This window comes from Bubalus bubalis, chromosome 4, assembly GCF_019923935.1.
Source record: "Bubalus bubalis isolate 160015118507 breed Murrah chromosome 4, NDDB_SH_1, whole genome shotgun sequence".
Lineage (NCBI taxonomy): Eukaryota > Metazoa > Chordata > Mammalia > Artiodactyla > Bovidae > Bubalus > Bubalus bubalis.
The window spans coordinates 6,765,695-6,791,304 of NC_059160.1; the positions used below are offsets into that span (position 1 = coordinate 6,765,695).

Here is a 25,610-nt window from a genome sequence, read left to right on the forward strand (position 1 = left end):
GAAACTGTAATGAGTTTGCGGCAGGGAGGGGTGGGCTGGGAAGAGAGGCTGCCATCCAGAGGACCAGCTGGGAGTTGGAGAATCCACTGACTTGGCTGCTTTCTATTTCCCCGGCATCACACATGTGCCTTGGAGTTATCCTGTGAGCTCCTGGGGAGACGCAGACAGTGATGTGGAGCCTCACAGGGCGGGACTGCTTCCAGAAGGCTCTCACCTCGGGGCAGCCACGCCTGAGTCCCTGGAGGGAGGGAGGTGGAGTGGAGCGGACGCTAATGTCCACGCTTCCCACACCTGTGTCCCCGTGCTTTCCCCGTGGCCCGGGAGTTGTGACACTGTGTGGTTGAAGAGCAACAGCAGCATCTCCATCGAAGCCCAGCACACCAGGGCCACCTCCATGCCCCGCACGGCGGGGTGCAGCCAATGCGGTCCAAAGATCCGGGATTCTCGAGAATGACGCAGAGCCGCAACTTGGTAGCTGTGTGCCTTTGCGGGGGGGGGCATTTTGTAAGCAATTCTGGGCTTCAGTGTCTTCAGCTGTGAAGCGGGGGGCTACTTGGGTGTTGTGATGGGTCAAGGGTGAGGACACATACACGGAGCCCCAGGCATGGGGAACACGGGAGGCGCGGGAAGCCATGGCTGTTATCATGGCTGCAGATTTTCTCTACGGTTTGAAATCTTCGCAGGAAGCTGGGGTTTCAGGCTTAAAGTGAAGAGCGTGTCAACAGAACAGGACGGAACAAAGTCTTTTCCCAGCATGCCGCAGCATGCAGCACTGCTTTCCCGTGGAGCCCAACAGGGACGGGGCTAAAAGTCTTGAGCTTTCAAGCAGAAATAATCCCGATGGAAAGGAACCTCCCTATTGTTCGCCTGTGATAAAGCCATGCAGGGGCTGCGCAGCCCGACCCGCCTGGTTTCAGATTTCGTCTCTGCCTTGTGACTCAGTTTCCTTATCTTCGGAATGAGGTAATAATAGTATCCACCTCATGGAGCTTTGGTGAGGATTAAGCAAGTTAACGAAGGTGAAGCGCTTAGAACACGCCTTTGTCACTACTATTGTTAGATCGTTTCATCTTCAGTTTAACACTTTGCCAGGCTGCAAGTGACTCAGAGGGGGCTCCGGGGCCAGAAGGCTGAGTTCAGACGAGCTCTGCGGCTTGCTAGCTGTGTGACCTCGGGCAAGTTTCTTAACCTCTCTGTGTGTCCCACTTCCTGCTCTGCACTGTGAAGATGGCAATCCCTGCCTCATAAGGTTTGGGGGTGGGAGGAGTGACTGAGGTTGCCGTAAGGGACCCGAGGCAGGCAGACCACTCGGCCCTTCTTCCCACCCGTTCTGATTTGAAGAAATAAGACTCAGGGCCATCAGATAATTTGCTGAAGGACACATGTCAGTAACACCAGGCTAGGCCCCCAGCTCAGCGCCCTGTGCTGGTCCACCATGCCAGGGACTTCCCAGGGAGACTTGAGCCACGGGTGGCAGGAGTGGGGAGTGGGCTGAAGGGTGATCTGTCCTGTGTGTGATAGGGGCCTCCCGTTGCTTAGCTGCGTCTCCTCCGGTGTTCTGAGTACGCTGATGTCCAGCTCCTGCCGCTTGGTGGGCAGGCCTTGGTCTTTCAGGTGTGGATCTGAGGGTCCAATGCCTGCAAACTGCCCAGGCTCCAGGGATTTACAGTGTTACTTTGGGGAGAGGCTGGTGCCCACCCTGCTGTGTCCCCTCCCATCTCTTTCCCCGTCTGCCTGCACACTTTGGGGCACACCAACTGTCTGTGTCCGTCCATCTTTCCTGTGTTTACCGAGTGCTGGGAAACCTGGTGGTTAAGAGTGCAACCTCTAAAGACCCGGGTTCCAATCCCAGCTTGGCCTCTTCTGAGCGGTGTGACTTGGGACAAGCCATAGAGCTCTCTGTGTCTCAATGGTTCCATCTGTAAAGTGGAGATGGGAACAGTACCAACCTCATCGTGTCGCTGCAAACCCACAGTGCCTGTTCCCAGTGAGCCTGGATTCTTCTGGGCTGGGGATCCATTTCTAATGGGATCGTTGTTACGGTGATGGTGCCTGGCCCTGCCTTGGAATGCCGGAGACCCGAGGGAAGCAGAGGGGGCTCATGGTCCTGTGGGAGAGAATGGATGTGAGCACAGACAGCCCAGTGCGACCAGCAGGGGCCAAGGAGGAGGCCACCACTTAGGCCCTGGGGGAATGAGGGCGAGGGCAGGATTGAGGGGTAGATCTCCGGGTCAGAGGTCACTGGGAGACCCCATGAAACCAAGTGTCCCAGATACAAGGCCCTGTAGATCCCACCCCTGCCCACCTCTGCACCCCCATCTCTGGTTCCCATGGCCCTGCAGGGCACACAGTTCTCCTGGGAACTGCAGTGGCTGTCTGCACGTGGCTCCGTTTTGGGATCCCCCGACTATCTATCTGGAGCCGTCCCCACCCCCTGCGCCTCCCTGCATGCCCTGCCCTTGCCTGGGAAAGACCTGTCTGAGGTCTACGTTCCCTCCATCAGGGCCCGCAGCCTCACACACAGAGCAGGTGCTCTGTGTGGAAGGAAGGCGTGCCCATAGAGGTTCTGGCCACCCCTGCTGTGTGCGCTCTGCGTGGGGAAAGTGCCTGGCTGGGGACAGGCTCTGCAGGATGCCGGTGAAGGGGGGGTGGTTCCCCCACTTCCGGTAAGCAGAGGCTTTTTTTGGTAAGTCCTCTCCTGGAGGCCTGCGAGCAGGAGTTCCAGGAGGCCTCCGCCTTCCTCTCCAGTTAGCAGGAGGCCCCTCCCAAGAGGAAGGAGAGCTGGGGCCCACTGAAGGATAAAGGTGCGGGCGGGCGGTACGTGTGCTCGAGAGCGAGCCAGGGAGCCAGAGGAAGGACATCCGCCTGCCGCTGAAGGCGCCGCACCCGGCTCACTTCGCCACAAGTCACTGATACGCCGGGCAGGGCCAGTCTCCTCAATCAATCCGTGCTGACAGATGGTAGCGGAATCACTGACCTAGAGGCAGAAGCTCCATTTGTAATCCCGGAGTGGCTCAGGCGCCTGGAGGAGGGCAGAGGAGTTTGTAATAAAGGGAGTGACACGGGGTTTCCAAAAGCCATCTCGGAGCTGGAGGAGGAGGGAAAGGATTAATTTTGCTTCTGGAATTGAAACCACTGATTCAATTCAATAAGTATTTTTCGAGGGGACTAGGTTAGACGAGAGAGGGGGAGAAAAAGAAAAAAAAACCCCAACCAATCTACTGTTCTTCAAGTGTGGTAGGAAAAACAGGATTCTCACAGATGAGACAGTGAGAGAACAATGGAAGACACTAATGTGATCAAAGACGCCCCCAGTTAATTGTGCTCCGGCCACTATGGGGTCTTGACCGGTAACTGGCTGGCTCTCTGAACCTGTCTGCTTGTCTGTCCACATCATAGAACTGTTGCTATTGCTAATGTGTGCCTGGTACTGTACTGAATTCTTTACGCATCTCTTTAGATTCCCATAATACCTTATGAGTGAGGTCACATTATCCCCATTTTATCAAGGTTCAGAGAGGTGAAGTGACTAGTCCAAGGCCACACAGCCCAAGCCTGTCTGTTGGTCATAATGGCCACACATGTTCTCTTTCCAGATGATACTGGAAGGAAAAGTGATAGGCTACTAAGGGGAAGATGTCCAGGCTGGCCCGGCCTGAGGACTGGGGAAGTTTCCAGGTCAGAGGTTAGCTAGCCCTGTTCCAGCAGGGTCCAAAGTGGCGGGGGAGGGGGCTGTAGGGTCAGTCTCAGGACAGGAGGCAGGAACAAACAAAAGCCTGGACTTCAGTTACCTGTCTGCATTCCTTCCCTTCTGAATGAGGCTTTGCATGGCTTGTTGCCATCCCTTTCATGTTCTGGTCCCTCAGTCTGAGACCCAAAGGGGCTGAGGAAGAAGGGGCAGGAAGGGGAGAAGGATGAGGGCAGGAGACTTAGGAAATGGGCTTCCCTTTTCTTCACGAATTCCCTCAAGAAATTGAGGGAGCTCCCAACACCAAATGGGAGCTCTCACACATCTTTCTGTGTTTGTCCAGAAAACATGGGTCTGTGCTAAGAGTTCCCTCTTTCCCTCTGTAGCTCTGACTCAAACAAAAGCCAGCACTGGTCTTTTACGTCTTGGTGCCAAAGAATTTGAAAATGAAACTCACAGAACAATGGGAACAGCCAGAGGGCAGGGCTTGGCGGCCTGTTAAGCTCTACCCCGGAAGAGACCAGCACCCCACCTGGCATGCAGGAGGTGCTGGGGGACCAAGTGTCCAAGAATAGCTCTGACCCACATTGGAGCCAGCCCCCACTTTGTATGATTGGACAGAAGCCAGGAGAAATCACGGCCTTCCCAGCCACATCCTCCTGGGGTGCCAGCAGCAACTCAGGCCCTGCTTTGGATCCTTTTGCTGGCAGCAGGTGTTGCCACAGCCAGAGTCCTCTTCTGGTGGCCCAGGGCAAGACAAAGCTAATGCCCCTGTCTAGGTGGGGTGAGAGGTGAAAGAGCAGAGCCAGGCCCTGGGGAGCTGTGGACCTCAAATACACTGAAACTGCACCCCAGGCCACACCTGCTTCCTATCAGCCTCCACCTGCTGCCCACTTCTTCCAATTCCAGTTTACTTTCAAGTCAGGTTGCTCCAGGAAAGGAAGCCACATATACTCCCTTAACATCTAGGGCAGATGGGGGCCTAATTTAGAATTAGCAGTTTTAGTCAACGTTAGGGACATCTAGTCCACATGCTCCTCCTTCCCACTGTACCAACCAGAAACAGGCCTAGAGTGGGGAGAGAATTTGACCAGGTTTCTGGGTGAGCGAGAGAGGGGATCACAAGCACTCCAAACACAACCGACCCTCACTGGTCATCTCACTGGTGATCACAGTGGGTCACACAGCAGAAACATCTCCTGTTGTTTTACCAACTGAAATTTTCTTAAAAAAAAAAAGAAAAAAAAGTCAACCATTCCTTTGCTCCATAAAACGTACATGAGATTTGCAAAAGAAGGCTGGGAACGGCCCGAGGCCTTGGCGCCACAAATCCTCCACCTCATCTCCAAATTAATTCTGGACCCTGGGTCCAGCCAGTCAGGCGTGGCAGCTTTTTTTTTTAGGCTGCCTCAGGCAAAGGCAACTGGCATTTGGTGAGCATCTATTTTACAGGCGAGGTTGGTGGGCCTCCTCATCCTTGCTTTTATTGCGGAGGAAACTGAGTCCCAAGAGGGCCCAAGTCATTCATCCAAGGACACGCGGCGCCAAGGGGTGGAGGGCGGTTAGGGAAGTAGGCCTGCGGGCCCGCAGGGCGCTAGGGCGGGCAGGAGCCGGCCCCCCTAAGCCAGGTTACAGGGTGAGAGAGCGGGGCCCCTGGCCCCGCGCGGGTGGGGCTCCCCACGCGGGGCCAAAGGCGCGATCCTGGTTTTGGCGGCTCCGAGGGAACTCCAGAAATCGCAAGGAGAGATTCCGGGCCACCAACTCCCCAGAAAGTTGGATCGCGGCCACTCCCAGGACGACCGGGATCTGCGGGCCAAGATGGCACTGGGTGAGCGGCGAGACACGCGCGCCGCACCCCGCAGCTGCCGAGGGGGACCAGCCGCCGCCTCAGCGCGACCCCGGCCGCTGGGCGGGCGTGGGGGGGCGCGGGGAGGTCTCCGGCCAGGCGCGCGCAGGCCTCGGCGCGGCCGCACGCGGGTGGGCACGCGCGCGCCCGCCGGCCCCGCCCCCCGGCGCCCCGCCCCCGCCGCGCGCCCCGCCCCCGCCGCGCGCCCCACTCCCGCCCGCCCGCGCGCGCCGCGGCTCCGAGCCCCGCGATTGGCCGTCCGGCGTCACCTGACGCTCTGTTATTTCCTGTGTGTTGGGAGAATGGAGAGAAAAAACCCCGAGCCGAGCGGCTTTCGGCCCCTGCGAGGCGGCCGCGGCCTCCGCCGGGGGAGCCCGCCCTGAGGCGCGCCCGACCGGGGAGCGAGCGAGCGCGCGGGAGCGCGCGGGCCGGAGCGAGCGTCGAGGGGCCGCGGCCCCCCGGCCCGCCCCGCCGCCGGCCCCGGGCGCCCGAGCTGGAGGCGGCGGAGGCTTCCCCCACCCCCACCCCGCGCAGCGCCGTCCGCCGCCGCCGCTCCTTCCCCTCCCGCCCCCGGCTGAGGCCGAGGGACCGGGCGGGGGGCTCCCGCAGGTAACCGCCGCCTGCGCCTGAGGGGGAGGGGCCGGGGTCAGGGGCTGAGGGGCTTGTTGGGGGGGCCAGGCCGGGTGTCTTGGCCTCAGGGGCTGGGGGCAGACAGAGGTCCTTGCCCGGCCCGACCTGAGAGTGCGCCGAGCCCCCCGGACTCCGAGGCCAGGACTCGGGGTGCTCAGGGGCCGGCCCGACCCGACCCGGGAGTGCAGAGAGGAGCGGCCTGCCTTGGCCTCGGGGCGCTGAGGGGAAAGGGCCCGGCCTGGCATCATCAGGGCGCTGAGACGGGGGTGGGGGGTGGGGGTCTTGGTCTGACCGGGCTTGGGCACCGGTCCTGGCCTGAGGTTGCCTGGAGAACGGTACCTGCTCGTTGCGCCCTCGGGTGCACCGGCGGCGGATGTGAGCGGGCGGCGCCCAAGGGGTCGGCGGGGTCAGCGCCGCCCGCCCCGGGTTGGGGGGTGCCCCCTGGCAGCCCTGGGTATATCCCGCAGCTCTCGCCGCTTTGCTGGGGGCGAGGCAGGCGGGCAGGCGGAGGGCCGGGCTTGGGGAGGGGCCGGCCGGGCTCCCGCGGGCGGGAGCGTAGCTGGGGAGCCGTCGCGCGCCCCTGCCGCGGGGAGGGCAGAGGGCCCGCTTCTTGCCATGTGAACACCTGAAGCCATGTGGACGCGGCTGCTTCTCGCCTGTTGGGGGCGGAGGGCAGGTACCGGCTGGCCGGGCTCAAGGTCCCGGGCCCCCCCGGGGGCGGAGAGCCGAGCGCGGGATACCCTTCCTGCGTGGGGTTTTTCTCCCCCGCCGCGGTGAGCAGGGCTGTGGGTGTTGGAGCCGGTGGTCCCCAGTGTGCGAGCGGACGGCTCTTTTTTTTAGGGGGGGGGTGTGCCTGGCGCTCTAGGCTTCTGATCTTTTTGGGGACGGTGGGGAGTGGTGGTGGAAAGAGAGCGGCCGGTCCGGCCCAGCCCGCTCTGGCAGAGGATGGAGGTGGAATGTCTCCCGTGCGCCGGGATGGGAGTGGATTTTAGTGAGTTGAGGGGCGCGGGGCGGGGGTGTGGGGAGGCGGCGCAGAGGAGCGGCCGCCTTCCTGGGCCTGTGGGTGGGGTTATTGTCTGTCTGTATTTGTGGTTGTGGACACTAGCCCTGTCTGCATCCCTTTAGTTTGCCCTTAGGGGACAGATCAAAATTAGGATACCCCGCGCCCCCCCCCCCCCCCCCCCCCCCCGCGAAGATTAGATGTCTCTGATAACTTCTGTAAAATGGATGGAATTTTCGAGCTGTTACCTAACAGGCAGATCTTTGAATGATAATCGGACCCTTCTGTTAACAGCCTCAGTGAGGAGTTAAAGGGAGGATCCTCAGTTAAGACCCTCAGTGAGGCTCTTAAAGGGAGTGGCAGCTGGCTGAAGTGGGAAACTGCCCTGAACGAAGACCCAGGAATCTACTTCCAGCTTTGCCACCAAGTAAACTATAACCCTGGCCAAGTCACCTACCTCCCCAACGCTTCAATTTTGTCTGGTTCAATAAAGGCTCCTTTCTAGGTCAAACGTTACGGGGCTTTTAGGTAGTTCCTCCTGTCTTGTGGTTTTGGTTTAGGGGTAGGTGACTTTCTGAGAGATGCATGCAGACTGTTCCTTACCTGGCTTGTAAAAGCCTGTCTCATCTGTTAGTTTTCAGCCTCTATTCCGACAGAGTGAACGACTTGGTCAGGGTGCAGTTTTCCCTTAAATTTTAGATGCTGTTCTGTGCTTCTCAGAAAGTATATTCTAGCCTGGGCTGAATGTGCCTTGTATTTTTTTCTGTCTTTGCAAGAAGGAGTTATCAGGGAAAAGGTTTTTCAGTCATCATCTGACTACTTGGAGTTGTGGATAATGTGTATTTGATTCTGTGTGTGTTGGTTAGCTTCAAGGAGATCCAAGATCTTTCTATGCAGAGTATTATGAAGGGATCTTATTTAAAGTTCCTTCCAGGGATATTTGGCTAACTTTCTAAATTTCCAGCTTTAGTATTCTCAGAGAAGGAATAAAGTGGAATTCTATAACATCTCCTGTGAAGTGGCATGCTAGTGGAATTAACTATCACCTCAGGGTGCACTAATTATTTGCATCCCCAGTTTATTCCTTAATGGTAGCTGGATGCTTCCTCTCAGATGCTGAAGAACCCCAATTAATTTCACAGATTTTATGGTGTGTGAGGGCCTTAGGCCATGCCTTTGACTGGCTAGGCCTTCTGGACCAACCTCAGAGGTTGGTCTTGTTTGTCTTAAATTTCCAGTATTGGAATTCTTGAAGAACATGTGCCTAATGTGTGACATGTCTTTCTTAGACCACTTTTTAATTCTTCCTGTGCACACATTTCAAAAAGGGTCACAGCTTTTGGAGGTATGCTCATAATGCTCACCTTGGAGATGGATTGGTAGACTTTTCCTTGTCTGTTGACATCAGGCCTGTCACATAGGTAGACGCTTTTATATGGCTGTGCAGATTGACTATTTGGAGTTTTCCAAAATAAACAATTTATGTTGGTATTTGAATTATGACCTTGCTTTGTGTGGGCTTTTAAAAACCTTGCAGTTACTTAAATTGTAAACAGTTACCTACTCACATAAATTTACATTTTTGTTGTAACTTAAGAGGGAAAAGTTATAAAACTTAAGGAGGAAACGTTTATTTGTGTGTACGTTTGTGAGAGAAGGCTGCCAAGGCGGTAAGATGTCAGGAGATAAGGATTTTAGATTTTGTAACCTTTTTTTTTTTTTTAACCTTCATAAAGTGTAGTGGAATGTAGCTCAAGAAATTAGAGTTGGACTTCTTCTAAGTTCAACCTTCTCTTTCTAAGGAGAGAAAGGATGCTAGAGCATTTGTTTTGAAAAACAAAACCAGAAATACCCCAGTATGTTCTGTCTAAGGCTTTTTAACTTATCTTTCAAAATCCACCCAGCAGACCTGAGAGATGTATCACCTCTTCTTTTCCTGAGAGGTCAAGGAGCTGATGAGGGTCAGGGTTTGGTTGTGACTGTCCCCCGACTCCAAAGCCTTTGTTAGGTCCGCTACAGCTCGCTGCCAGCTCAAGAAACAAATCAGCTAGTGGGTTGGCTCTGGAGTCCAAATTTACTGCTGTGTTTCCCTTCTTCATCTTTTCCTTTTTTTTTTAATTTAAAAGTTATAATGATTTGAAACCTGGACTCAGGAAGGCTGTGCCTTGTGATTTAGTGATGCCTGCAAGTTTTCTAAATCTCACTTTCCTCATACCTGGCCAGTTTTGCCAGTGCCCCTGAGATTTAATCAAAAAAGTTTCTCTTTCATACCCAGTTCTGCCATTCTGTCTTGAGCTGAAAACTTCTGTCAGCTCAAAGAGTGACGCAGTATATAAGAGGCTGTCTCCCTTCCTGTCTGTGTAACTGGTTTACAATGTACAGGAATCATTATCTGGTGCCTGTTCTCATTTTGGCCAGATGGGATTCACAATGTACATTTATAAAAGACAGCCCTTCCCCAGTATGCCTTCAGCTCTCTTCCTCATGGGGGCTTGTGTTCAAGACACCTTGGTGATCGTTAGATCTGTCTGGGGCTTTTGACTGTGTGCCTTCATTTCCATTTTGTGGAGATAAAAGTAACAAAATAAAGGGGAACAGCATAATGCTATTTATATTGGACCAGAACTGTACACATAAAAGTCATACATTTGAAATATAATGAAATCAAGCCTTTCATAAAGCATAATTTGGTCACATTGCATTTAGATTGAATAGGTTTTTTTTTTTATTATTAGGTTTGAAGGTCGTCTTAATACCTATGGTACATGCAGTATGAGTGGGAAGATTCTCATGGTGACAAACATGATCAGTACTTTCTGCATTAGAGTTGTATTTACTTTGTAGGTAATGTGCATGGCCCATCAGGAAGATGAACCATAAAGTGACTTATTGGTGTATCTGTGGCTTGTTATCTGATGCTTCATTGTGGGAAAGTTAAGAAAGAGAAAACATTAGCTACAGGGGAAAATATCCTTACTGCAGTCTGCATATGTAAGCTGTTCTGTGGGAACGGGTGGAAGTTATTGCAACAGTTGAATATCAGCCTGATTGGAAGATTGTTTTCTGTGTGTTTGACCAACACATCCCTAAACATGGATTAAGGTTCTCTCTGTTCTAATTTTCATTGACAAGCATTTGTAAGCACTGTTCTAAAACATGGAAGGCGCAGTGGTGGGCAAGCTAGAGAAGGAGCCTGCTCTGGAGACGGTCTGTTGACAGGGAGTGAGCATGTCTGGCAGTGAACATAGTGATGAAGAGAATAAAAGGGCAACGCGGTAGTGGCTCAAGGGAAGCCGCTCAGCGCAGCCATGAAGGTGTGCCCTCTTCTGGGGAGTGCTCTGCTGGGAGGGCGGTCAGACTGGACCTGTGGCATGGGTGAAAGTGGCATTAAGCAAAGTAGATGATTTGCTTTAGTCCTGAACATCTTGAGAAGTTAATCCAAAGAATAGAAGTGGGTGGGTTGAAGTCTTCCCTCTATTTGTATCTCTGCTTTGTGAATGGGGACCTGGGTCAAGAGAACTTGAGAGGGATTATTAGTGGTACTTTATAAAGGGCAAGAAAGGAAAATGTGTGTGCTTTATTGAAATTGTTCTGATAAAACCCAGAAATGTGGAGGGAATTCCCCTGGTGGTCCAGCGGCTAGGGCTTTGCTCTCTACTGCAGGGGGTGTGGGTTCAAACGAAGATCCTGCAAAAGCCGTGCACGGTGCCCCCAGCCCCTCAAAAGAAAAAAGCAAAACCGCTGAGATGTGTTGTTACATTGATGAGTGCTGGGTATTATTAGAAACATCATTTAATTATGTTTATGTTTCTCTGTTGAGAAGTTGGATTGCAGTGTTAACAGTCATTGTACTTGGTTAAAAGTTCAACTGAAGCTAGCAAAAATTAGTGATATCTGAATGTAGGACACTCTGCTAGGTATTGCTTCAAAGAGAAGATCCCAAGTGACCTTGGGTGGGATAGCGGGGTGGAGGAAGCAGGGGTATCTGAGAGTGGGGACTGGCGGGAGAGGAGACAGCGCAGTCAGAGGCTTTGTTGTCCACGGCCGGGAGGCTCCGCCCTCCGCACTTTTGCCAGCCAGCCAGTGGCACCCAGATACCTGCACCCACCCTCTCTGTGCTCTCTGGTAGTTATCTAGAGAGATGAAAGAAATCGTCTCGTCTAGCACTTTACAACCTTTTTACGGCTCAGGGAAGGGGCCAGGGAGGTGGTGACCTGCCCATAGTTAACGTAGCTTTACATTGACAGTCAAGGCTAGGACCCTGTTCTTTGCCAGCAAGGCTGGTGTTCTTTCCACTGTAGCCCATGCTCTGAACAGAGGGTTGGTCGTTAACATTCGCTCCTGAGTAGAAAAAGAAAGGCCGCCTTGGGTTGCTAATGTACTCATTTAGGGGAAAGCCTGTGTAGTTCCAGTCTTAAGAAGTCAGGGAGAAGACACACATCAACCTGGGAAGCAGAGTATGGACAAAGAGAATTGTGCTGCTCTTTTTTTGCACATATATATATAGTGTCGGTTTCTTTGGGCCCACCAAGACATAATCTCACCCTCATTTTATCTTGGTCTGGAATGGATGACATGGAGAAGTTCTGCCGCATTTAGCATTAGTTTTGAAGTTCACGCTTGGCCCTTTAGATGTAGGGAGAAATTTCTGATACGTGGCTAAAAATGAGTTCTAGAATTCAAAAGAGGTAAGGCCCTGACAGTCCTAAGGTTTTCACCTCTCGACCTCAGTTTCAGGGAAGATTTCACTTTTATGTTTGGAAGCACCCTAAGCTAAAGTGTTCCTTTGGGAGCCTGGAGATCATCCACGGCGCCTGATCAGAGTGGGGGTTCTTGAGCAGGACTATGTTCCTGGGCGCTTGCCTGCCTTAGTGCTCAGGTGGGTCAGTTGCCTGGGGGCAGGTTTTGTGTCCCTTTTGCAGTAATGTGCAAGGGTGTTCTTGCTGTAGGAAGTCTATGTGATGGGCAGACGAGTGTGAAGGAGAACGTGTGGCCTCAATCTGGCTCCATCACTTATTAGCATGAGTGAGCGTGGGCACTTTGCTTGAGCTACAGTTTCCTTGTCTGTAAAATGGAGATACATCTTCCTCAGGGCCGATGGGAAAAGGAACTAAAATAGGAAAAGTATATAGTGGAGTGCACCAGCTATAGGCGAATGGTAGTTGCCCAGTGAAGCATTCCACACTGTGCTGTGTGCCAAGACACTGACCGAGCAGAGCTTGTTGTTCAGTCATTCAGTCAAGTCCAACTGTGACCCCGTGGACTGCCACACGCCAGGCTTCCCTGTCCTTCACCATCTCCCGGAGCTCCCTCAAAGTCCATTGAGTTGGTGATGCCATCCAACCATCTCATCTTCTGTCGTCCCCTTCTCCTCCTTCCTTCAGTCTTTCTCAGCATCAGGGTCTTTTCTACTGAGTTGGCTCTTTGCATCAGGTGGCCAAAGTATTGGAGCTTCAGCATCAGTCCTTCCAGTGAATATTCAGAATTGATTTCCTTTGAGCAGAGCTGATTCCAGACCACCTGAGCTGCCTCCTGAGAAACCTTGTATTCAGGTCAAGAAGCAACAGTTAGAACTGGACATGAAACAACAGACTGGTTCCAAATCGGGAAAGGAGTATGTCAAGGCTGTATATTGTCACCCTGATTATTTAACTTATATGCAGAGTACATCATGAGAAATGCTGGGCTGGAGGAAGCCCAAGCTGGAATCAAGATTGCCGGGAGAAATATCAATAACCTCAGATATGCAGATGACACCACCCTTATGGCAGAAAGTGAAGAAGAGCTAAAGAGCCTCTTGATGAAAGTGAAAGAGGAGAGTGAAAAGTTGGCTTAAAACTCAACATTCAGAAAACTAAGATCATGGCATCCGGTCCCATCGCTTCATGCCAAATAGATGAGGAAACAATGGAAACAGTGACAGACTTTATTTTTGGGGCTCCAGAATCACTGCAGATGGTGACTGCAGCCATGAAATCAAAAGACTCTTGTTCCTTGGAAGAAAAGGTATGACCAACCTAGACAGCATATTAAAAAGAAGAGACATTACTTTGGACTATAATAAAGAAAGCTGAGTACCGAAGAATTGATGCTTTTGAACTGTGGTGTTGGAGAAGACTCTTGAGAGCCCCTTGGACTGCAAGGAGATCCAACCAGTCCGTGCTGAAGGAAATTAACCCTAACTATTCATTGGAAGGACAGATGCTAAAGCTGAAATTCCAATACACTGGCCACCTGATTCAAAGACCTGACTCATTGGAAAAGACCCTGATGCTGGGAAAGGTTGAAGGCAGGTGGAGAAGGGGATGACAGAGGATGAGATGGTTGGATGGCATCACCAACTCAATGGACATGAGTGTGAGTAAGCTCCAGGAGTTGGTGATGGATAGGGAAGCCTGGTGGGCTGCAGTCCATGGGGTTGCAAAGAGTCGGACACCACTGAGTGACTGAACTGACTGACTGATTCCTGCCAATCCTGTTGATTTTACATCCTCAAAGATCTGCTCAGTGCTCATGCTCAGTTGTGTCAGACTCTTTGCAACCCCATGGACTGTAGCCCACCTCTGTCTATGGACTTTCCCCTGCAAGAATACTGGAGTGAGTGGGTAGCCATTTCCTACCCCAGAGGATCTTCCCGACCCAGAGATCAAACCGGAGTCTCCTGCTTTGGCAGCCAGATTCTTTACCACTGAGCCACCTGGGAAGCCATCTGCTCAGTAGAGAAGGGCAATTCAAACAGGGCTATTGGAAGTGCTCTAATGGGGAAATACATGGAGCTGAACCAAGACATATTATTCTGACTCAAATGGTCCTACGAGGCTTCTCAAAGGAGGGCCATTGGCTTTTTTGTCCTGACACTTGTCTTTCTCTCAACAGTCTCTTCCACCGCCGTGGTTTGTTCCTCCGCTTTTGCTTATCTGTTGGCATTCTCTGGATCCTCTTAGTTCATTGCACTCGCTCTCCAGGTGCTCTCAGATATCACTAGGCTTTGATGATTGCCCATAAGTTGATGACCATCATGTTAATATCTCAGCCAGACTCCTAGCTCCTCCAACTCCTCCTACTTGATGCTGCAATTTGGATAGCTCATCAATAGCTTGAGCTTTGTAAGTCCAAAACTAACATGCTCCTTAAACTCTCCTCCGTTTGTTCCCTCCTGCGTAAGTGGTTTTAACATCTAACCACCTTCTCAGATCCCATTCCTCCTTTTCTCTCGCCACCCTCCACATCTAATCTAGCACGTTACTGTCAGTGCAGTTGCCGTAGTATGATTTGAATCTGTCCACTCTCTTGCTACAGTCTCTGAGCCACCATCATCTCTTACCTGGAACATTGTGATTGCCTCTTAAAATGGCCCCCTGACTTCTGCCCATCTGACTCTATTCTGCCTTGCCCAGAGCAGCCAGAGTCACCTGTCTTTCCTCCACTTTAAATCATTCAGTGGTTTCTCATAGCACTAAATAGAAAATCCAGACTTCTCATTTCTCACAAGGCTCTGAATACCCCGGCCCTTGCCCACCTCCCTGGTTGCTTGTCTGCTGCTTTTGCTTGCCATCTTTGAGCAACATTGACTTTCTCTCTGTCCCAGAAGGCCCCAAACTCTTTCTCGTCTCAGGGACTTCTTTATATGCTATGTCCTCTGCTCAGAACACTGGCCAGCCCAGCCTTTCCTCATCCTTAGGACATTTGTGGAATGAAAATACACAGCAGTAAAGGGGATGGGGTAAGGAGGAAAGTGTCCTTCAAGTGCATCTGTTGTTGCTCAGTCACCAACTCGTGTCTGACTCTTTGCGACCCCATGGACTGCAGCATGCCAGGCTTCCCCGTCCCCCACTATTTCCCAGAGTGTGCTCAGATTCGTATCTATTGAGTCGGTGATGCCATCCAACCATCTCATCCTCTACTGCGCTCTTCCCTTTTTGCCTTCAATCTATCCTGTCATCAGGGTCTTTTCCAGTGAGTTGGCTCTTCTGTCATGTGGCCAAAGTACCAGAGCTTCATTGGAGCTTCACAAAGTCTTAAAAAGAAGAGAAATGTTTGAAGAGCTAAAAGAGTGTGAGTTTGGTTGTGTCGCAGGTGGAGTTATTCAAGCAAAACACCTAGGAGTCAGGCAGCCAGAACTCCCTGTACTGCTGATGTGACTTTAAAATGATGCCACTCTGCTGGAAAACTGTTTTGAAAGTTTCTTAAAAGCTTAAATATGTCTGCCCTGTGACCCAGCAGTTCCATTTGTAGGTATTTACCCAAGAGAAATGAAAACCTACGGCCACAGATAAGCCTTGTACGAGAATATTCATAGGAGTTTTGTTCATGGTAGCTGAAAATTGAAAACAGTCCAGTTGTCCATCATTGGGAGAATGGGTAAACAGAATGGTATATTCTTACAGTGGAAGACCACTCAGCAACAAAAAGAAACTACTGACACGTGTAACAAGGAAGAATTTCATACCGACACAAAAAAGCACATGATGGATGATCCCATTTGTAAGAGGTTCTAAAACAGGCAAAAGTCTGTGATACCAAAAATTACATCAGTGGTTACCTCTTGGGTAGATGGGGATTCACTGGGAAGGGGACATGAGAGAACTTTCTGGAGTGATGAAAATGTTCTGCACCTTGATAAGCATTCACCAAATCTTACTGAGTGATACACTGTCTATAATTTTGCTGTAGGTTATACCTAAAAACAACCTAAGAGTTGTCCTAGGTTTCTTTTTCCCTTTCACTCTCAATATTTAATCTCCCAGCAGATTCTGTTCATTTTATGTCCAAAACACATTCTGAATTTGTCCCCCTGCCGCCAACACCATCTCCTCTTATCCAGGCCACTGTACTACTAGTTTCCTGACTGGATTTTCAGCCCCCAATATTTTTGGCCCTCCCAAATAATTTTTTCTGCTTTTCAGCTAAAATGATCTTTAAAAATTCACATTGGGTCTTGTCAGTTGTCTTCCTGCAGCCCTTCAGTAGCCTTCCATTGCTTTCATGGTGACCGACAAGGGTCTCTGAGCCCATCTGACCTGGCCTCCTCCTTGCTCCCTTCAGTTCCAGCCTCTTTGGCCTTCCCTCTGTTTCTTGAACACCTCAGGCTCATTTCTACCTTAGGAGCTATTCACTCAGCCTTCCCTCTGCCTGGGGCATCCTGCTTCCCAAACCTGTGTGAGACTTGTTTCAGTTTGCCATTCAGGTTCAGCTTATCTTAGTCTTTTGGCCACACCAAGCCACATACAAGATCGTAGGTCCCCAACCAGGGATCGAACCTATACCCCCTGCATTGGGAGTCTTAACCAGTGAACCACCAGGGAAGTCCCCAGGTTTCATTTAAATATTTCTTTCTCTGTGCGTTTTCTCTAGCCTTTACTGTCTGAAGTAGTGCTCCGTCACGTCAACCTGCTTTATTTTGTTTATAACTTTTATCACCACCTGAAGTTATCTCGTCCTTTTATTTGTTTGCCCGTCCCTTCCTCCAGGATGGAGCCTGGCTTGTTCACCATTGTACACTCAATGTCAGCAGCAGTGTTTGGCCCACAGAGGTGGTGGTGGTGGTTGAGTCACTCAGTCGTGTCCGACTCTTGCATCCTCATGACTGTAGTGTGCCAGGCTCCTCTGTCCATGGGATTTCCCAGGCGAGAATACTGGAGTGGGTTGATTTGGCACATAGTAGGCCCCGCTGCTGGGAAGGATTGAGAGCAAGAGGGAGAGAGTCAGACATGACTTGGTGACTAAATGAACAGCAAGGCCCTATGTATTGACTCAGTGATGGTAATGATGCTGGTGATATGGGATGAGAACAGGCCGACGGGGAAGTAGATTTGTGAGGGAGAGGGAGGAACAAGGAGAGTCCAGACTTCTAGCTCGGAAGCCAGGTCATGGCAGTGCCAGTCACCGAGATAGAAAACAGTGGGGAATGAGCAGATTGGGGTGTGGTGGAAAGTGATCGGTTTAATTTTGAACTTAAATTGGGAATGCTTGTAAGGATGGCATCAGGTGTTTGAGGCACACAGCGGACATTAGGGGAAGGGACTGGGCTGTAGGGTGAGACGTGGGGGTGAGCCTGTCTGCTCCAGCCTGCGAGTAGATGAGGCTGTTCTCAGGGTGAACAGGGAATGTCCGTATGTAGGAAAGTGTCCTTCCTCTTTCCTGCCTGAGTGATGGGCATCTGCCACCAGTAACAGGGACTTCACAGAACTCAGCCCCTCGCGGGGCTTGTAGTTGACACTCCCACCCGCCCCGCCCCTCCAACCTTGTGCCCCAGCTACATTGTTGCTGCTAATAATGACAAGTGCGCAAAGGGTCAGGACAGAACTCTGAGGAATGTGAACATTTAAGGCAGCAGGGCAGCATTTAAAGAGGAGCAGAGAGGATGCAACCAGCAGGTGAGAAGGAAAACCCAGACAGCCTGGCATGAAGAAAGAGCCTCAGAGGTGGTAGCTAAGCTTACTGAAATATGTCATTTGAAAGGAGAGGGGATGACTAAAGCCAGGTGGTTGTGTATTGATGAGAAAGTGGGGTGAAGAAGTGGAGACAGTAAGTTTGGAGTCAAGCCTTTGTGAAATTTGGCCACCGAGGAAAATAAAAAGTAACTATAGGGAGAACCTAGGGTTAAGCGAAGAGTTTTTTTAGACATAAGAAAAACTTAATTAAGCACGTGTAAACAGATGTGGGAAGGAGCCAGCACAGGGCTGAGTTGAAGATGCAGAAGATCACTGGGTTGAGGACCTTCCAGGAGATCTCAGGGCCCTGTGTGATCCAGGTGATTGGCTTTGAATTGTAGGAATATCCGCTTCTGGGGAAAAGCAAGTTGTGTGGGTGGGATACACATGGGCCTGGGGGCAGCGGGCAAGAGTGCTTTCGGGTGAACTCTGTGAAGGTCTCTGCTGGCGGGCAGGAGCAAGGTTGAGAGCGGGAAGCTTGAACAGGGGAAGCTTTGAAGAGACTGCTGTGATAGGCAGATAGGGCTGGCTGAGGAAACAAGGTCTGCAGGGGGAAAGTAGAAAGCAGTTAAGATGAGCTTGCTGCCTCTTGGGATTTTAGAGAACCTGGTTGGACCTTGACAGTTGTTTGTCTAGATTTGGATTCCAGTGATTTCGACTCAGCTTCTCTTGCCTGTGTCCCCATATGCTTCTGCTGTTCCCGTTTATTAGACCAGTGGCTTGTAAATTACCCCAGAGCTCTCAGACTTGACTTAACTACTGCTTACACGCATTCCCTGTGTTAGGTGGGTGGCAGGGTTCTCAGTGTTGTGTGAACACGGGTAAGGTGGGGGCTACTCTTATCTCCTCGGACCTGGGTACCCAGGTGGCCTGGCTGTAGTGGAAGAAGTGTATCATCTTCCGAGCTCCACAGCTCGAGCAGCTCTCTCTCATCATCTCTCTCTTCTTATCTTGGGTACCTGTAAGATTTTTGCTGGAAAAACTGCAAAATATTTTCAAATAGTACTGCACGAGGCTCCAGGGTCCTTGTGGTCAGGGCTGTGTTCCGTTTTTATGTTACAGCCCCCGCAGCTGGCACACTGCCTGTTAGTGCATGGGAGTGGGCGCCTCTGAGCCTCTCCCTTGACTGGCCTCTCTTTCTCCTCTGTGTCTGTCCATGTGTTACGGGGATGTGTGTCATGTGTTACAGTTAATATGGAATGTGTCTATTTCACCACAATATTGTATTCTTAGATGGCCACCTTACTTTGTTACTCTTTATTTCTTTATGTCCCCTTCACATAGTAGGTATTAAAGTAATGTTAAATTTGAATTTGTTGTTTAAAAAAAAAACTTGCAAAGTGTCTCTAAGAGTAACTAAAATAGTTGAAGAATGGAGGAAAAATTCAGAGACAATATCAGTCAAAGAAATGAGTTAATATAGCCTGATAAAGTATTGTCAGCAATGAGTTGATGAGGGTCTCAGGGTATGTTAAACAGTGACGGCCTGCCGTTCCTCTATTCTGACAAGGAAAACAGCAGGTGAGGTCAGAGGGAGTGCTAGTCGCTTGGGTAGATACACCACAGAACTCCCTGCCCTGTGATACCTTTGAAGGGAAGAGTTTGGGTTTGGATTTAGAAAAAAATGGAGTGGGGTCCAGAAGTGCCATTTTGGGGCCAGCTTGTTAGAACATCAACTGTGTGAGGGCAGGGCCTTTCTGTTCCCTAGCATATCCCCAGCATCTAGAATGTGCTTGGCAAGTAGGCAGTGCTCAGCAAATAGTTTCTGTGTGAATTAATAAAAGAAGTAGAGTTTTCCTGCCAGCTTTCAAAGGAATGTGCCATAGGAGCTTCAGTTTCTTTTTCCCCTTTGGCTCACTGTTCATGATCCCTTTGTGAATTAATGAGTTCCATGCTTTTATTACTTGCTTGAACTTATCTTGCTCAGCTTTCAAAGGATGCCAGCCCAGTCTACTGTTCTCTGGATTTAAAAAAAAAATCAGCAGCTTGTTATCAAAATCAAAATATTAGGTTTTAAGATTTCATCAGAAATCTTTTTATATAGAAAAGATTTCTTTTGTTGATGCTTTTTGCTTATGTTTAAGATGTAAACCTTGAAAATGTTAAAGAGAATTGAAATTGACTTCTAATTATAGTAGTTGATTATATGTTTACTGAATCTTTTCTCAACAGACCAAGCATTATCTGTACTTACCTATTTTTTGCCATATTCTTAACGTTTGATACCAGTCCTTCTGTATCTGCCCAAGAATCTTCCTCGGTGAGTAATTCATCAGGGAATCTCTTCTCGGAAGCCTGTGATAATACAGCTCAAGGGGTGTCTCCGCTAATGTAAAGTCACAACATTGACTGTGTAGAAGTCGTGTATCTGATTTCATTAGCAAATTAATAGGTGATACCAGTTCTGAGGAGGAGAGACTAATGTTTTCTCTCTGCTTTAGTTCATTCTAAATTAAATCATTTGGGAACAGGACAATGGGAAATTCTGTCTTTCCATCTAGAGATGAGCAAAGACTTGGTTCTGTAAGCCAGTGCATTGTTCTCTTGTTGACTGATTCAGCTTATTAACATTTTATTGAGATACACTTTATAGTATTTTAAGAATAAGATTAGAATCTGCTAAACTAAAAATTTGAAAAAAAAAAAAAGCCCTACTACTCTTAACAGTATTTTTCTTCTAGAGTTAAAATAGTCATATGAAAATAGTTACTATTGTTGAAATAGTTGTACATGGAAATAATTATATATATTAAAGAAAAATGTCAGGAATGTTAGCATAGTGTTTTAGTTGAAACAACTTTTAGAACTTTTTTTCTTTTTCTTGAAATGTATCTTTTTATTATAAAATTAGTGCATGCTCTTGGTATAAAATTCAAACAGTACATAGGTGTATAATCCTGCTCTTTGGATATAGCTGTTGTTTATAGCTTAGTGCATATCCAGTACTTAAAAAAAAAATAGGCTTTTTTTAGAGCAGTTTTAGATTCACAGCAACATTGAGAGGAAGATACAAATATTTCCTATATACCCTCTGCTCCCACACATGTGTAGCCTACCCCGTTTATTAACGTCTCCCACCACAGTGGGTCCTTTATTACAATTGATGAACGTACCTTGACACATTTCCCCCAAAGTCCATAGTTTACACTATACTTTACTCTTAGTGTTATATTGTCTCTCCTGTGGCTTGGGAGAAATCTGTGACTGTGGCCATCATTACAGGGTCCTACAGAGCAGTCTCACTGCCCTGAGACTCCTCTGTGCTCCACCTGTTCTCCCTCCCTCCCCGTCATCCCTGGCAGCCATGGTCTTTTCATTGTCTCTGTAATTTTGACTTTCACAGCATGATATAGTTGGATTCATACAGTACATAATCTTTTCAGATTGGCTTCTTTCACTTAGTAATATGTATTTACATTTCTTCTTTGTCTTTTCATGGCTTGATGGCTCATGCCTTTTTAGCACTCAGTAACAAAACTGTCTTTTTATTTGCAAATGAAGGTGGTTCTTAGTACTGTTCTACAAAATATTCTGAGGTTTCTGTTTGCAGGTGGTTCATCTCCTGAAGACTTCTTAAGTATTTACTTTTTGAAACTTTCTGGAATCTTTTTTCCCCTCATATGGTTGGCTGAATTCGTGGATACAGAGAACCAACTGTATTTGGTTTGGGCACAGGGAAGTCTTGTCCTTATCCAAAGATTGTTTTGGTGGTTAGGAACCTTTTGGAAAAGAAATCAGGATGGAGGTAGGTAAAGAATGAAGTGTAGCAGGTCTCGTACATTGTGTACAACACAAAGCCAGAATGACCAGGTGAGCATCAGCAGTTGTTTTTCAGGGCTCTGGGATGAGTCCTAGCACTTATCCTCAGGGTGTTCAGTAGTGTAGTGAGGAAGCAAACAGGCAGATCAGTGATTATACATTGTAAAAAAATTGGCCACAGAGAAGGGAAGGTGCTACAATATGGTTGTTGGTTCTAGAGAAGTGATAGCAGTTAAGAACCAGCAGTCTTAGCAAGATTGTGGTCCTGACAGGTCGACAGAAAGGTTGGTATCATGCAACAGGAGGCAGTCTTAGGGTCAGGACATCCATTGTCTTGTCCCATTAAATGAGCATCACAGAGGGCATCTCAAAGCTATTTTAGAACATTGATGGTGAAATGTTAGCTCTTAGTGTTACTGTTAGTGTACTGGCACCCACTCCAGTCCTCTTGCCTGGAAAATCCCATGGATGGAGGAGCCTGGTGGGCTGCAGTCCATGGGGTCGCGAAGAGTCGGACACGACTGAGCGACTTCACTTTCACTTTTCACTTTCATGCATTGGAGAAGGAAATGGCACCCCACTCCAGTGTTCTTGCCTGGAGAATCCCATGGATGGAGGAGCCTGGTGGGCTGCAGTCCATGGGGTCGCGAAGAGTCGGACACGACTGAGCGACTTCACTTTCACTTTTCACTTTCATGCATTGGAGAAGGAAATGGCAACCCACTCCAGTGTTCTTCCCTGGAGAATCCCAGGGATGGGGGAGCCTGGTGGGCTGCTGTCTATGGGGTCGCACAGAGTCGGACATGACTGAAGCGACATAGCAGCAGCAGCAGCAGTGAACATTGGCATACAGGTGTCTGTTTGTGTGGCTGTTCTTAGTTCTTGTGGGTGTATACAGGAGTGGAATTCCTGGGTCGTGTAGTAATTCTGTGTATAATTTTTTGAGGAACTGCTTGTTTTCCAGAGTGGCTATACCGTTCCCACCAGCAATATATGAGGATTCCAGTTTCTCTCCATCCTGCTCAACACTGGTAATTTTCCTTTTCTTGATTATAGCCATCCAAGTGGATATGAGGTGGTGTCTCATTTCTGATAGACAGAGTGCCTGATGAACTATGGATGGAGGTTCGTGACATTGTGTAGGAGACAGGGATCAAGACCATCCCCATGGAAAAGACATGCAAAAAAGCAAAATGGCTGTCTGGGGAGGCCTTACAAATAGCTGTGAAAAGAAGAGAAGTGAAAAGCAAAGGAGAAAAGGAAAGATATAAGCATCTGAATGCAGAGTTCCAAAGAATAGCAAGAAGAGATAAGAAAGCCTTCCTCAGTGATCAGTGCAAAGAAATAGAGGAAAGCAACAGAATGGGAAAGACTAGAGATCTCTTCAAGAAAATTAGAGATACCAAGGGAACATTTCATGCAAAGATGGGCTCGATAAAGGACAGAAAAGGTATGGACCTAACAGAAGCAGAAGATATTAAGAAGAGGTGGCAAGAATACACAGAAGAACTGTACAAAAAAGATCTTCACGACCGAGATAATCACGATTGTGATCACTCACCTAGAGCCAGACATCCTGGAATGTGAAGTCAAGTGGGCCTTAGAAAGCATCACTACGAACAAAGCTAGTGGAGATGATGAAATTCCAGTTGAGCTATTTCAAATCCTTAAAGATGATGCTGTGAAAGTGCTGTACTCAATATGCAAGCAAATTTGGAAAACTCACCAGTGGCCATAGGCCTGGAAGAGGTCAGTTTTCATTCCAATCCCAAAGAAAGGCAACGCCAAAGAATGCTCAAACTACTGCACAATTGCACTCATCTCACACACTAGTAAAGTAATGCTCAAAATTCTCCAAGCCAGGCTTCAGCAATATGTGAATCGTGAACTTCCAGATGTTCAAGCTGGTTTTCGAAAAGGCAGAGGAACCAGAGATCAAATTGCCAACATTCGCTGGATCATCGAAAAAGCAAGAGAGTTCCAGGAAAAAAAACATCTATTTCTGCTTTATTGACTATGCCAAAGCCTTTGACTGTGTAGATCACAATAAACTGTGGAAAATTCTGAAAGAGATGGGAATACCAGACCACTTGACCTGCCTCTTGAGAAACCTATATGCAGGTCAGGAAGCAACAGTTAGAACTGGACATGGCATAACAGACTGGTTCCAAATAGGAAAAGGAGCTCGTCAAGGCTGTATATTGTCACCCTGCTTATTTAACTTCTATGCAGAGTACATCATGAGAAACGCTGGGCTGGAAGAAGCACAAACTGGAATCAAGATTGCCGGGAGAAATATCAATAACTTCAGATATACAGATGACACCACCCTTATGGCAGACAGTGAAGAGGAACTAAAAAGTCTCTTGATGAAAGTGAAAGAGGAGAGTGAGAAAGTTGGCTTAAAGCTCAACATTCAGAAAACGAAGATCATGGCATCTGGTCCCATCACTTCATGGGAAATAGATGGGGAAACAGTGGAAACAGCATCAGACTTTATTTTTCTGGGCTCCAAAATCACTGCAGATGGTGATTGCAGCCATGAAATTAAAAGACGCTTACTCCTTGGAAGGAAAGTTATGACCAACCTAGATAGCATATTAAAAAGCAGAGACAGTACTTTGCCAACAAAGGTCCATCTATTCAAGGCTGTAGTTTTTCCAGTGGTCATGTATGGATGTGAGAGTTGGACTGTGAAGAAGGCTGAGTGCCAAAGAATTGATGCTTTTCAACTGTGGTGTTGGAGAAGACTCTTGAGAGTCCCTTGGACTGCAGGGAGATCCAACCAGTCCATGCTGAAGGAGATCAGCCCTGGGATTTCTTTGGAAGGAATGATGCTACAGCTGAAACTCCAGTACTCTGGCCACCTCATGCGAAGAGTTGACTCATTGGAAAAGACCTTGATGCTGGGAGGGATTGGGGGCAGGAGGAGAAGGGGATGACAGAGGATGAGAAGGCTGGATGGCATCACCGACTCGATGGACATGAGTCTGAGTGAACTCCGGGAGTTGGTGATGGACAGGGAGGCCTGGTGGGCTGCGATTCATGGGGTCGCAGAGAGTCGGACATGACTGAGTGACTGAGCTGGATAACGTTGTGCATCTTTTCATGTCCTATAGTATGCCATTTTCGTATCTTTGGAAAAATGTCTATTCAAGTCCTTTGCTGATTTTTTTATTGAGTTTTTGTCTTTATATTGTTGAGTTGCAAGAGTTCTTTATATGTTTACTCTTATCAGATATTAGATATGTGATTTACATTGTCTGGGAATTTGGGATCCTTTTTTTCCAGTATCATCTGAACAAGTTTGGACACGTTGCCTTAGTCCTCCTGACCAGAGTTTGAATCCGTGCCCTGGCAATGAAAGCGCTGAGTCCTTACCACTAAACCACCAGGGAATTCCTGAGACACTTTGGTTTAGATATGAATAAGCCTGTATGCAGATTTGAACAGTACTTGCATCCCAGAAATAGAAGAAATTTTGAAGTTTGTTTGATGTCTGTATACTTATTTTAGTCATTGTATCCTTTCCTGATCTCTTGGAAGTCTATACAGCTCACAAGACTCATGAGATCTAGAGAGACCACGCTTTGAGAGGCAGACCTAGCATACATAAGATATTTATTCTAAGCCACTTTATTCCCAAGACAGACATTTACAGTTATGTATTGAATCATGTTTCTGTGTTTTAGTCTGAAGGTCATATTCCAACACAGAAACACAGGAGTGCTCCCAAGTGATGGACAGCCTGTCCTGAAACTTCGGTAGCACTAGGCTTCAGGAAGGGTTTATGTCATCAACAGATTGGTCACTGTATCACCTGCTTCTTTGCATGTCAGCTTTCCGACTCGGGAGCAGGATTTCTGCGTTAACCTTTCAGCCAGTGCCTCTTCCACTTGATTTCCTGTGTGGGGATGAACGTGCCACGGGAGCTTGCGAGAACGGCAACAATGCAGGCTGTTTCCCTCCCTGACCCCTCTCGCTGGATGAGGGAGTCCCCTGCGCACTTAGAGCTTTCTAGAAGGCAGAGACCTTCGGCTTTTCACAAATCTGATTTTCCTATAACTTGAGGATTCCATGTATTACGTTTTTGCTTGTTTCTCCTCTTCACTCAGCTCCTGGTGGAACACTCCTTCCTTTGCCTGATCCTCCAGAGCCAGCTTCTCCATGTTGTCTCAAAAGTAATAGAGGAGAAGATGGTCATTATAATTGCAATGTCACCACTAATAGAGCTAAGTTCAGTCGCTCAGTCGT

General features: G+C 48.8%; 1 protein-coding gene and 1 long non-coding RNA gene across 3 annotated transcripts in view; one reads left to right on the forward strand and one right to left on the reverse strand.

The window, feature by feature from the left end:
• Window positions 1-1,364: 1,364 nt before the first annotated feature.
• On the reverse strand, window positions 1,365-6,642 carry LOC112584435. 2 transcript variants are annotated; one of them, XR_003108593.2, is made up of 4 exons: window positions 6,504-6,642; window positions 3,792-3,883; window positions 2,978-3,088; window positions 1,365-2,107 (listed from the first exon to the last, which is right to left on the reverse strand). It is a non-coding gene; the product is annotated as an uncharacterized LOC112584435 (long non-coding RNA). The 2 variants fall into 2 exon arrangements; XR_003108594.2 differs by lacking the exon at window positions 3,792-3,883.
• TCF20 (transcription factor 20) overlaps window positions 5,992-25,610 on the forward strand; it is a 94,317-nt gene continuing 74,698 nt past the window's right edge. Inside the window, exon 1 of the mRNA XM_044942479.1 lies at window positions 5,992-6,143. The gene's annotated coding sequence lies outside the window, so the exon portion shown is untranslated. The remainder of the gene's footprint in view (window positions 6,144-25,610) is intronic.